Source organism: Meriones unguiculatus, chromosome 19 (genome assembly GCF_030254825.1).
Source record: "Meriones unguiculatus strain TT.TT164.6M chromosome 19, Bangor_MerUng_6.1, whole genome shotgun sequence".
NCBI classification, from domain to species: Eukaryota; Metazoa; Chordata; class Mammalia; order Rodentia; family Muridae; genus Meriones; species Meriones unguiculatus.
Window position 1 is genome coordinate 41896214 of NC_083366.1, and position 11345 is coordinate 41907558.

An 11345-nucleotide genomic window follows, 5' to 3' on the forward strand; every position below is an offset into this window, starting at 1 on the left:
AAGTGTGTGCTCAGCACTTGGGAGGTAGAAGGAGTAGGATAAGGAATTCAAGGTCATCCTCCAGTGGTTGCTGATTTGAATCTAGCCCAGTGCAAGAGAGTCTGCCAACAAACAAAAAAAGCAGAACAAGCCTGTCATAGGGAAGCATGCCTTTTAAGTCCAGCACTTGGGAGGCAGAGACAGGAAAAGCTCTGTGAGTTCTAGGCCAGGCAGGACCACGTGGTGGGTTACTGAGGCTTCCCATAAAAAGAGTCACATTTAAGCATCTGTAGAGGCGTTATTTGTGCAGCTATCATTTCTGCATTTTACAGAGAAAGCAGGAGGGTCAGAGTTCAAGGCTATCTTCAGTTACACAGTGAGTTTCAGCCCCAACAGGCCACGTTGAGACTTTATCTCAGACAGACAAAACTATAGCTGATATCCGATGTTGGTGGCTTTTGGAGTTATAGTGCCCAAAATGTTTAAAAGATGAAGTGAAAAGCTTTGGTATTCTTGTTTTTCCTAAAGATCTTTTCTTTAGGAAATAAGATCCTAAGATGATTTTGAGGGTGTGGCCCAGGTTAATAGGCTGAGCAGCTGAAAGTGAAGGTCAGAAGGTTAGGGAAGTCTTGAGAAGGGGAAGTCAAAGCATGCTTGATGACAAGATTGTAAGGGTGTTTCTGAGATTTCCTTGACTTCCAGATAATGGCTGAGGAATTCTTTTCCAACTCCAAGACCTCTTAGTTTCCCCTTTCTTTCATTCCATCTTTAATTTCTGCCTCCAGGACTTTAATTCCTTAAGGGCCAATGATGTCCTCATTCTTGGGAGGACAGAAGGAGGTCTGTGTTTAGATTATCATTCTTTGGTAATCTGAAGAAGGGGTGTTGTTACTCAGGACCCCAAACTCTGTGAACAGTAAGCACACTTTAAGGTCCTAAAATTAGCACCAAACCCAGGACTTTTTTCCACCTTGAAGTCTTTGAAAAGATAATGACAGAAAGTCACTACAAATTAAGGGGGAAAACAATAGCATAACAGGTTATCTGCACAAAAGACAAAACAAAAACCAACCAAACAAAAACACCTATAGCATTTTATCTGAAAAAAAAAAAAATCAACACACTCATGGCAAGCTGGTGTGGTGGTCTATGCCTATACCCTAAGCCCTGGGGAAATGGAAGCTGAGCAACATAGTGAGGCCAGACTCAGACACATAGTGAGTTCAAGGCTAGCTTTATCTTTAAAAAAATCAAGTTGCTGGTTCACTGTTGCTGCCCTGCAGAGGGGATCTATCTTATCTTTTATCCTATCTGAGACTCTACACTGCTGAACTCTTAGCCACCAGGCATGGTTGGACAACAGGATCAGTTTCCAGAGTTAGGACTTATATCCTATTCAGCACTTCTGAGCTGCTAAGCTCAGAGACCCCTCAAGTCCTTTGTTCTTTGGGGTTGCCTGGCAAAAGCAGATTTAACAGATCTTTTGGTTTGGGGCATTCTGAGTCATTATTAGGTTCCTATACAATTTCATTTAGAAAGGGGTCATAAGCTATTGGATAAGTCAGAGTACAAAATTAACATTTTACATGACACATTAAGAAATACCCAGGGAATCCTGATGTGGTGGCACACGCTTTTAATCCCAGCACCTGGGGAGGCAAAGGTGGTTGGATGTCTGTGACTTTGAGGCTAGCCTGGTCTACAAGTGAGTCCAGGACAGCCAAGGCCACAACAACAACAACAACAACAACAACAACAAAACAGTGGGAAATAAAACCAAAAAGAGGAAGAAGAAGAAAAAAAAAAAGAGGAGGAGGAAGAAGAGGAAGAGGAGAAATACTCAGGGTACTTTCATCTTCACCTTTAGTTTGAAGGGTCCTCCACTAGGAAGCCCTGGGCTGCTTTCATTATCCAGGGCAGCCATCACTGGAACTGAAGAGCTCCTTTGAGAGGGCTGGGCATTCTTCCATACAGTGTTTTCCTCTTCTCAGAGGTGAAAGATCCCTGTTTTCTTAGGGCCTGTTGAGGCAGCTGTTCTCCCCCTTCATTGCCTTCTGCAGTGGAGGGAACCATTTGCCCTTTCAGCATGTTCATCTGCCTGGAGTTCCACCATACTAGGAACTTTATAAATAAAAAAGTTTATTTAGCCCAAAACTTTTGAGGCTGCAAGTCCAAGATCAGGTGGTTCTATTGGTTTGGCTTCTGGTGAGGGCTCCCTTGTTTGCCGGGAGCCATGCATGCAGAAAGGGCCTGTGGCAAGCAAGTATGCTTCCTGGAGGCAGCACACTGTTTTTTGTTGTTATTGTTGTTTTGCTTTTTTCAAAGCTAAACAATGGGTGAGCCCTGGATCCAAGGGACCTTGTCTCTGGGTTGCTTTCTGTTGATGATATGCCTTTCCGTGCGTCTCACTGCTGTATTTCTCATGTGTCTGGCATTGTGTAGCGATATCTTCACTACCTATGCTCTGGTGTAATTGCTTCTCTTTGCTGGGCAAATTTTCTGCAGAATCAATACGAAGATGATTTTGTTATTTCTGATAATATTTTTATGGAATTCCTGATTTGACTCAAGTAATTTTACACCCTCCTCATATGGCAAAGGCTGAATAAAGAGCCTGCAAACCTTCACATGTCACTGACACATCAGCTGCACTAGGAGATCAGATTTGAGACAGATTTATGATCTAAGGGAAAAATTGATCACAAATTGTTGGTGTAATTTAAAATATATTTTATTTACGCTTCTTAATAACTCTTCCTCCCTACTCCACCCCATTCCCTTCCAACACCCCAATACCAGGTAGGAGAGAAAGGTTAGTGGGGAGAAGGGGCATAGTTTTCCTTAGCTTCTTCCTGCTGGTTAGGGTCATCTGGTTCGTTGGGGCAAGTGCAATCCTTGTTTGAGGACATCTCCAACCTCTTCTCATCCATTTGTATCAACAGCAACCAGGAACAGCAGCGGGCAAAGTACCAGCAGACTTCTTTCTTAGAGGCCCCTCAGCCCTCTGGGCTCTGGCCTGTATTCCTTCTCCAGAGTCCTCCATTTAAACTATCTGCAGTTGGCAAAGAGCCCCTCTCAGAGCCTGCATGAGGCCAATAGTTTGCTGCTACGGACAATTTGAATCAGTCCCATATCCCACACTTGGGATTAAAACAAAAACATGTTTATATATCATAAACACAAACTTCCACAACAAATCCTGTGTACACCATGAAAAGTAAAAATTATAGCTTTAAACTTACAATGAACTCATGGAGCTAAGACACAGTTAAAGTATGTTAAGTTAGCTATGAGTATTAATGGAAAGACATCTAAACAATAATCTTGCTATAATCCCTTGAGATCCTGTTAACCTTAAATCTTGTTAACCTATGACATGAAAACCTATGTCATGCTGCTCTGAACTCACAATGAACTTGTAGTAAAACGAAGACATAGATAAGAAATGTTTAATTAGGTACGAGTCTTAAAGGAAAAACATGTAATCATAATCCTTCTGTGTAATGAATTTTGTGATAATTGCTTTTATGGCCATGAGGTAACTTTTTTTTTTTAATGTAGAGTACTGTGCTTACAGGACATAAAAGGCACCAAGAAATAATAAACATTGTTGGTTGGAGCTGTGTCTTCTGCTCCATCTACCATCCACCAAATATGTGTCTGTCTGATTGTCTGTCTGTCTGAAGTGTTAGAGCTTGCCTTGCTCTATGCCCCAACTGTGTGTATATATGTATATATTTGTATATGTGTATACATGTATGTGTAACAATGTTAAAGCTTAAGAAACTTGCTGATTGGAGCCCCTCTGCTTCATCCATTGAATCTGTGTGTCTGAGTCCATGGTTTTCTGTTTTGTTTTGTTTTTTTCTCACTGGAGGGATTGATTTTTTTAATAAGCTAATCTGACTCCATGACAGGCTTCAGAATTGGCTTCAGACCAAACAGGCCTGAGTTTCTATTTCTCAAAACAGTGCATGGAAACAAGATACAATAACTCAATAACCTCCCTGAAAATCAGAAACAATAATTTAGTAACTGCCTTGAAAAATCCCCAAGCACTTGATCAATCAAATTAAAGGTTAGTTAGAAATGCTTTGTTGAGCTAGTCAAAATGATACTATTACCTGGGCACTTTTTGTTATCACTTTTTATTACCTGGGCACACCTTGTTACCTGGACACTCCATGGAGCTCTCCTTCCCCATTCCCTAGATCAGCACCAACCAATCAATGAAAAGATTACCTAATCACACTAGGAAAATCCCCTAACTGTCTTTACATTGAGCCTGCATGCTCAATTTGAGCTTGCCATTCTATGGAATGATGGCCCGAGCATGCTGGCAATTTCTGCACAATGAACACTCCTTGCTTTTGCACACCTGAGTCTGAGGTCTTCCTTCATCAGTTCCTGGACCTAACACTCACCAGCTCACAAAGAGTTAATGATCTCTAAGCTTTTTGACAAGGGTCTGCTCCATGCTGCTGGTCTCTTAAGTCTTTCTAAGGCTTAGATAATTAAGTTCCTTTGGAGGCATTCATCAGAGACTATAGCTCTGACCCCAGGAAATTTTAAAAAGAGTTTCAGAGCTTCTTTTGTGAAGTTAGACTGCCTGTTGCTACAAGTGAAGACTATCATTTGGTACCATGAGTACCTAATCCCAGATGCCAGGAGTTACTAGCCCCTGGCTCTGTTCGCCGACTTTATGTCCACCCTGACCTGTCAAAGCTGGTTCTTTGACATCTTGTTTGTGTCACAGCATGGAGAGGAGCAGAACAGGAACCAGGAGTATGCAGAGGGGACCAGGTTCATATGTTGGCCTGACTTTGTAACCTACAGATGGTTGTGAGCCTCCATGTGGTGCTGGGAATCTAAGCTAGGTCCTCTGTAAGAGCAACAAGTGTTCTTAACCACAGAGCCATCTCTCTAGTCCAGGCTTCCATTTGTCATTGTCATAGGAGGGTTACAGATTTTGTATTCTGATACTTTGATGAAAGTGTTTATCAGCTGTAGAGTTCCCTGGGGGAATTTTAGAGTCACTTATGTATACTATTATATCATCTGCAAATAAAGATACTCTGACTTCTTCCTTTCTAATTTGTATTCCCGAATCTCCTCCAGTTGTCTTATTGTTCTAGTTAAGACTTCAAGTACTTTATTGAATAGATATGGAAAGAATGAACAATCTTGTCTTGTTTCTAATTTTAGTGGAATTGCTTAGTATTTCTCTCCATTTAATTTGATTTTGGCAGTAAGCTTGTTGTAAATTGATTTTTTTATGTTGAGGTATGTGTTATTATTTATTAAAAATCAAAGAGGCTGGCTAACCGATATTCTCTGCAAGAAGTTTATTAGGAGGGTATGGAGGAGGGGAAGCAGGACATGAGAGAGAGAGAAAAGGGAAGGGGAAAGGGGGGCACCTCAAGAGAGAGAGGGAGAGAGAGAAAAAAAAGAGTGTAGGAGTGTAGGAGAGAGAGTGTAAGAGAGAGTGTGTGTGAGAGAGAGTGAAAGAAAGAGTGAAAGAGGGGAAGTAAGAGATTAAGAGAGAGACCACGTGGCGGGGTTAGCCCTTTAAGGGGCAAGGTAACCACGCCTTCCAGGTGTAGCCACCTGGCTGGTGACATATGATGACATCATAGGTTGCTGGGTAACACAGGAGCAGGTTGTGTTCCAAAATACTAACAGTATGTCCATTGTATCCCTAATTTCTTTAGGACTTTTATCATGAAAGGTTTTGGATTTTGTCAAAGGACTTTTCTGCATCTAATGAGATTATCATGTGTGGTTTTTTTTTTGTTTATTTAGTAGATTGCATTTCTTGATTTTCATTTATTAAACCATCCCTGCATCTCTGGGATGAAGCTTATTTGGTCATGGTGAATTATCATTTTATGTGTTCTTGGGTTTTCTTTGCAAGTATTTTTTTTTTCAGTATATTTGCATCTATGTTCATAAGGGAAATTGGTCTGTAATTCTCTTTCTTTGTTGAGTCTTTATGTGGCTTGGGTATCAGGATAAAGCTCATAAAATGAATTCAGCGATATTCCTTCTGTTTATATTTTGTGCAGTAATTTGAGGAATAAAGAATAATAATTATTCTTTGAAGGTCTGGTAGACTTCTGAACTAAAATATCTGGACCTAGGCTTGTTGTTGAGAGACTTCAGTGGTGTTCCTGTTTCACTGGAGTTACAGGTCTATTTAGTGGTTTATCTGAGCTTGGTTTAACTCCAGTAAGTCTTCCCAGCTGTGGACCAAGAGAAACTCCCTTACGTCAATTTGCGTTTGGTCGCAACAAGAGGAAAACTTGCGACATGGGCTCCCTAAAATGACAAACGTAGTGTGGCACTTACAGAAGGGTAATTTCATTTGATGAAATATGGTGGGGATTTTGGGATCTGTTGGGAAAAGTCCTTCATAGTTAAGCAGAGTAGAAAACTACTGCCCTGTGGACCCCTAGAAATTAAGATGAGTAGGTATAAGGGGTGGGGGAAGGGTGCTGGAAAGAGTAGAGCCACCCACCTTCAGAATGCAAGCTAACAGTAGTAAGAACACCCCATCAATGAAAATAACAATAGAGATGCCTGGAAGCCAGGCTGATACCCATCCCTGTGACCTCCCCCTCCCTCCCTGTTAAGCCTGCGCATCTGCACTGAGTTTTAAGCAGGCTCATGTTGCTTAGTGAAACCTAGAGCTGGAGAAACTTCTAAACCCTCATGACAATCAACATAAACATCACCACTCCACCAACAAACTCAAAAGCACTACATATTTTCAAGACTTCACTGGTTTATTTGGGGTTAGCATAGTGACTCTCAACCTGTGGGTGTCAACTGACCCTTTCACAGGGCTTGTCTAAGACCACTGGAAATATCAGATATTTACATTATGGTTCATAACTGTAGCAAAGTTACAATTATGAAGTAGACACAAAAATAATGTTCTGGTTGGGGGTCACCACCACATGAGGGGCTGTATTAAGGGTTGCAGTATTAGGAAGGTTGAGAACTACTGGGTGGGCACCTGGCGCAGTTCGGATGTGACTTTCTCGTGTCCCCCAGAGGTGTCTTGCTGGAACCTTGGTTCCCCAGTGTGTCAGTGCTTAGGTGCTTAGGTGGTGGAATAATCTTATAGAACACTGATGCATAGAGCATTGATGATGCAGGCACTAAGATCAGCAATTAAGAAATGGGACGTTATGAGACTGTAAAGTTTCTGTAAGGTAAAGGGCACCATCAGTAGGACAAAACGGCAGCCTACAGAATGGGAAAAAACATTTTTTTTTAACAAAGTCCATATCTGATAGAGGATTAATATCCAAAATATATAAAGAACTCAAGAAAATAGATCTAAAAACCCACAAATACTCCAATTAACAAATGAAATGCAGATCTAAACAGAGAATTCTCATTAGAGGAAAATTAAATGGCTGAGAAACATTTAAAGAAATGTTCAACATCCTTATCCGTCAGGGAAATGCAAATCAAAATTACTTTGAGATTTCTTCTTACAAACCTATCAGAATGGCTAAGATCAATAACACATGTGACAGCTTATACTGGTGAAGATGTGGAGTAAGGGGAACACTTCTCCATTGCTGGTGAGAGTTCAAGCTACTACAGCCATTATGGAAATCAATATGACAGTTCCTCAGAAAGTTGGGAATCAATCTACCTCAAGATCTACTCTTGGGCATACACCGAAAGGATTCAGGCTCACATGAACACTTGCTCAACCATGTTCATTGAGGGATTATTCATAAAAGCCAGAAACTGGAAACAACCTAGATGTTCCTCAACAGAAGAATGGATAAAGAAAATGTGGTAGTAAACACAATAGAGTAATAATCAGCTGTTAAAAAGAATGACATCATGAAATTTGCAGGCAAGTGGATGAAACTGGAAAAATAATCATCCTGAGTGAGGTAACCGAGTTTTAGAAAGATAAATGTGATCAGTGCCTTATTCAGTCATCATCAGAGGCTTCCTTCAGCAGAAGATGAGAACAGATGCAGAGGCCCACAGCCAGACATTACAGGAAGAGAGAGTCCAAATGAGAGGTCTTCATCAAGTTGTTCTTCTCAGAGCTCAAAAGTATCCCCAAAAAGAAGAGGTATAAAGATTTTAAGAGTCAGAGGGGATGGAAAACACCAGAATAAGGCCCTCTGAATCAACTAAGCGTGGTGCATATAAGCCTACAGAAGCTGAAACAGTAGGCACAGAGTCTACTATGTCTGCACCAGTGTATGTGTTATAGCTTTTAGTCCTCTCTGTATATGTTATAGCTTTTAGTTTAGTATTTTTATGGGACTCCTGAGTATTAGAAAGTGTGGGTCTTTGTTTCTTATGCCTGCTCTTGAGACTCTTTTCTTCATGTTGGGTTACCATGTCCAACTCTGATATGGTAGTTTTTACTTCCTCTTACTATATTTTATTCTGTCATTTTTAAAATTGTTATCTCTTAGAAGTCTGTTCTTTTCTAAGAGACTGAAAGCGAGTGGATCCAGAGAGGAAGGGAAGTGGGGAGGAACCAGGAATAGTAGAAGGGAAGGAAACTCTCATCAAGATGTATTGTATGGGAAAAGAAGCTATGTTCAACAAAAATAAAAAAGTTTTATGATTTCAAAACTTACATTGTATGCATGTGTAGAAATATTACAGTGACTCATACTAATTTGTTCAGTTATTGTGTTTTTAATTTTACAATTAATACTTTAGGCTAAGCAAACACAGTCCTATGTGTCATTATACTCTTCTCTCATCTGTTTCTCCCTTGCAATCTTGGTACCCCTTCCTCCAAGCTGGGTCTCTTTCTTTACCCAACTAGTTCCCATTTTTTGCTTCTCTATCATGTATACTCCATTACCCATTTCCAATTTCCCCTCATATCTCCCTGTCCTTTCATAAGTTCCTTTATAGTTTCATGAACTATAAATAATAAATAAATGTATGATTCATAGTACATATAAATACAAAACACACACATAGAATTTTAAATCTAGGTTCCATGTATGAGAAGAGACATGCAGGTATTTGTCTTTTTGAGTCTGGCTTATTTCACCTAATGATTTCTAGTTGCAGCATTTTCATTGCAGAGGTCATGATTTCATTTTTTTTTCCCACTGCAGCATAAAATTGTCATGTATATTCACCACACTTTCTTTATCGATTCATCCATTGATAGACATCTAGGCTGGCTCAGTTTCCTGACTATCGTGAACAACGTGTCTATAAACATGAATGTGCAATTAATATTTAATATAGATTAATGAATAGATAAAATTCACAAAATTAACAGTGCCAGACCCTACCACTGTTAAAGTTTACTTTTTCTTTTTTTTTGAAACATGAAATGCATGTTTGCATTTACGTATTGTACACGTGTTGAGTGTTTTGCTCGAATGTATGTCCATGCACCACATACATGCCTGGTGCTCTCGAAGGTCAGAAAAGGGCACAGGATCCCCTAGAACTGCAGTTATTGATGGTTGTGAGCCACTAAGGTAGGTCCTATCCATGAACAGTACATGCTCTTAACCACTGAACCATCTCTCTATCCCCCGCCCCCCGAAATGCACTTCTGCTTGCATCTATTATTTATGTTTGTTATCGGAAATTTGGAAGTTCAGCTTTCAGTCATTTTTCTGTTTGAATTCAACACCTACAGTGGCTTCTCTGGGTCTCTGAAGTTGCAAGATCACCCTCCCTCGTGTTTGCAGAATTTGGCCACAAGGGGGAGCACCGTTCCTTGTGTTTATATTTGTTAACGTTAAAAAAAAGTCTTTTTAAAAAAATACTTTTCCTTTTGTTGTTATTATTTGTGTGTTCATGTGTCCATGTGGAGGTTGGAAGACAACTTTTGGGAGGTGTTTTTTTTCCCTCTGTGTCTGGCAGGGTCGTCCTTGTTTGTCTCTGCCTTGCTGCATACCTTAGTGTAGCTGGCCTTGGCTTTGGGGCAGGGCTCGTCCTCCTCACCTCTCATCTCTCTGTGTGAGTGCTGACATCTCACGTGTGCATTGTCTCATTGTTTCAAAAAGCTGTATTCCAGGGATCAGACTCAGGTCCTGAGGCTCGTGTGTCAAGTGTCTTTACCTGATGAGCCATTTTGTAGGTCCTCATGAAATAATCTTTAAAAATCATTGTTTTGTTCTACCTTTATTTAAAAAAAAGGGGGGGGATGTCTTGTATAGCCTAAAAGTGTCTTTGTGGGGGAGAATAATTTTGAACTTCTGATCTTTCTGCCTCCAATTCTGAGGGCTGCGATTAGAGCCATGTGTACCAGGCAGGGTTTATTCAATCACTGGGATGGAAGGAACCCAGGGCTTCATGCATGCCTGGCAAGCGTTCTACCAATTGAGCTTCGTCCATCAACATTCACTTTAAAAGTGAAATCATCGATGAGTACAGGAGTGTATTTAATTTGGAGGGAAACTTTTAACAATGATACACTAGGGTAACTATCATTGACAGCGATTATTTATTTCAAAAGCAAACAGTAATTTCAGTGTTTCCCATATGAAGACAGGATCAGTGTTGAGGCAATGAATATGCCAGTTACTCTGATCTAATGGACATTTCATCTTGCACAAACAAACTGAATATGCCTCTGTATCCCATAGGTGTGTATATTTGTTACAGTTGATAAAGTTTTAAATCAGAGCTTGTGCATGTGGTATCAGAGGTGTGGACGTAACTCAGTGGTAAAGTGCTTGCCTTGCTTGTGTGAGGCCTTGGTTCAATTCGCAGCATAACAAACACACACATGAAAAGCCCTGTGTGCATTACTGAGCATGCTCATATCTAGATGATGTGGTGACAGCATGGCCAGGGGACCAAGCTCTGGCTTTCTTATGCAATATGACCATGTCATGACTGTTGCATTGTCAAGGCAGTTGACAAGTTAATGGGTGAGGCGTCAGATGCATGACACATCCCAGTTTAAAGTTGTACAAAAAATGTGCATCTTCGGATAACAAAGTGAGTAATTTGTCTGTCCTCTTTCTGCCTTGAGTTAATTTCTGGTATTAACTTGATTTCATCCTTTCTCTCTTTCAAAATTGACTCAAACATTCTTAAAACCTTTCCATTTGCTAACAGAGATGCTTTATGACATGATTTCCTTTTCTTTCTGTGGTCCTGACGATTGAACTTACGGTTTTATGTGTGCTAGGCAAGAACCCTACCACCATATCTGAGCAATATCGCAGACTGAACTCGAGGTTTCCAAATCTAGTCCAGTGGGCGCTGCTTGTTCCCTCTGAACAGTGACTGGGAAGGGTCTAGTGGGTGATAAAACTGACGAGTTGAACAGCACCATCAATCAGAGGATCTGCTATAGTTTATCATTAAGTTAGGAATCAATATGAGTGAGC